Below are 2,760 nucleotides of genomic sequence, written 5' to 3' on the forward strand. Positions count from 1 at the left end.
CAACTGAAAGAGCTCAATCAGTGCTTATGCAGATGATAAATCATTACAGAAACTTCAATACCAACACCAAACCTTGTTGGAGTTTACTGCAAGAACATTTTTTTTTTTTTTTTGATGACAAGTAAAGATAATTTTATTAAATGAGAAAGAAAGCAGGCATACAAGTGTATAAATACACATCTTAACATTACAACGAAATGTTCAGCAGAGTAGGAAAATCCAAAAAAGAATAAGCACTGAAACTACCTAACGCAAGCATCCAGTCATACTGCAATCATATAAACAAAGACTTTTTTTTTTTTGATAAGCATTCATATAAACAAACACTTAACACCATTTTTTTTTTGATAAGTAAATTGTATATATCAAAAAAAAAAAGCGCAATGCGCCTCTAAGTACACAAGAGAGTATACATAGGTAGCCCAAAAAAACCCAAAAAACAGACCCCAAAGAAACCCAACCCAACTAACCACCACCAAACGAAAAACCAAAGCAAGAACCCAAAAAACCCAAACACTGAAGCCCACAAACCCACCACCAGCCCCAAAAAAAACCAGAACCCTAATGCACCTCTGGAGGAAAGGAGAATGCATTTTTGGTTCCAACACAACCCCGACGGCGATAGTACTGCTTCGGAGAAAGTCTCTCTCTAACCTCATAGTTGATGGAGCATTCTAAATTCTTGATTTCCCGCTTCCCTTTTGCCTTAGAGGTAAAGGGCTCCCGCTCCTCTTCAATATTCGAAAAGAGATTCAAAAAACTCTTCTCATCACCTCCTTCACCATTAGACAGTCCCACATTGGAGGCGAAATTCACCGCATCTATAACCACCTCCGAATAGTTCCCCACCCCCTTCTCGGAGGGTTCCGCTACAACGTCGGCAAACAGCTCCTTGTTCTTCTGCAACTGCTTAGCAAGCTTCTCCTTCACCCTCCGGGCATACCCTATTTGAGATTTGGAAACAGAGGAATAAATCGGAGCACCACTCTCCGACATTCGAGGAAAAGGTTCGCTTAATCTCGAACCCAGCTCAGCCGCATGCTTTCCCGAAATAGAACAGGTCAGTGACTCTTCGACTACAACCTTAGAGCCCTTTACCGACAATGAAGCCTCCTTCATCTCAGGCAGAGAGGAAGAGGAAATATTTCTAGACCCTAAAAACCCCCGACGTAGCAACCCTTTCGCCGGAGCAGTCTTAATGGGTTCAAACTCCTTCGCCGGAACAGCACCAGCTCCCACCGGAGGAGCAGAGACCACCACCGGAGACAAAGGAGAGACATGGGTACTCACCGGAGTCAACAACTAGTTCTGGGTATTCTCCGGCAACAGAGCAGCCTTCATCGGAAAAACAGGGACCGTCGCCGTTTCAAGAGACACAGACCCCACCGCACAAACCAGTTGATTTGACTCCGGATGCACCTCCGCCAACGACAGCCCCACCAACGCAAGCTCGGAATCATCGCTAGAAACCCCGACGAGACCACCGGCGACCGGCGCAAATACCTCAGATACGCACGCCTCCCTACGATCGGCCGGAACATCAATCTCTCCCGGCGAGGCAGAACCACACCCCTGCGCCAAGCTGTCTTGATATACCCAGCATGTTTGGGCTTAAGGAAAGACCCAAACTCGCGAACACCCAGCCCAACTAAAAGTCCTTTAACTAACCCAGCTAAGACCCGGCCCAAAACAGAACGTAAAAGACCTAGCAACGTCTTATTCTTATTCTTCTTCTTCTTCTTCTTCGTATGATCCGCCGTCGGGATAAAACATGTAGCCAGATTAGCAGGATCCGGCGATTCCAACTCCAACCAGTCCACCATCACCCGCGACTCATACTCACCGTACCCGGGCTCGAAAGAGTCCTTCACCGGGAAGAGATCAATGAGTTGCGAAGATCTAACCCTCCTCCCAACGGAAGGCTCCTCAGAACCAGCCGCCAGTCGAAGAACCTCCGCAAAGGAACGCCCTGGGTGACATCCAGAGATGGATTCTCCCAAACCAAGCTTGAGCTGCGTCCCCGGAACATGGTGCGTAAAGGCTGTTGGACCCAACAACCTCCGCAATTCATTTGCAAACCGACGCCATCCCCTCCCTCCACGGCCCGCAGGTAGCCAAATGATTCCTTTACGACCTCCCTCAGCAAAGACGGTCACCTCCAGGAAACTACCTGCCTTATTAACACCCCCATGCACCATCAAAGCCTTGTCGCCCTCACGGTATGACTTGGTGATATCAACCTTCAACAGAGATTGACTCGCCTCCTCGACCATATCCACCAACCATGAAGCACAAGGTTGGCTCACGAAAATTACCCCTACGAACCCTTTTCTCTTTTCCTCCAACCGAAGATCAGGACACCCTTCCTTCGCTGACAGGCAAAAGGATTTCGCTTCTATGGAGAAGCGCCGTTCCATAGCAGCTGACCAGAGCCTAGCGCACAGCGCCTAAACAGCGCCGCCGCTAGGGCAGAAAACTATCTTGCTAACCTAAAAAATGTAGAGGGAGAGAGAGAGGGAGAGAGAGCACTTAACACCATTAAATGTCTTATTGTTACTTTCACGAAAAATGCTAGGTTTACAAACAAATTTTACAAAAAAACTTTCACTACATGATGCGGCACAATATGATTGGATTTATCAAAAATTGAATTTATCTCATTTCCAATCATGTTGTGCCACATCATGTTGTAAAAGTTTTTTTGTAAAATTTGTTTGTAAGCCTAGCATTCGTCTTCTTTCACACCCTATAATCCACTTA

Source organism: Corylus avellana, chromosome ca3 (assembly GCF_901000735.1).
Source record: "Corylus avellana chromosome ca3, CavTom2PMs-1.0".
NCBI classification, from domain to species: Eukaryota; Viridiplantae; Streptophyta; class Magnoliopsida; order Fagales; family Betulaceae; genus Corylus; species Corylus avellana.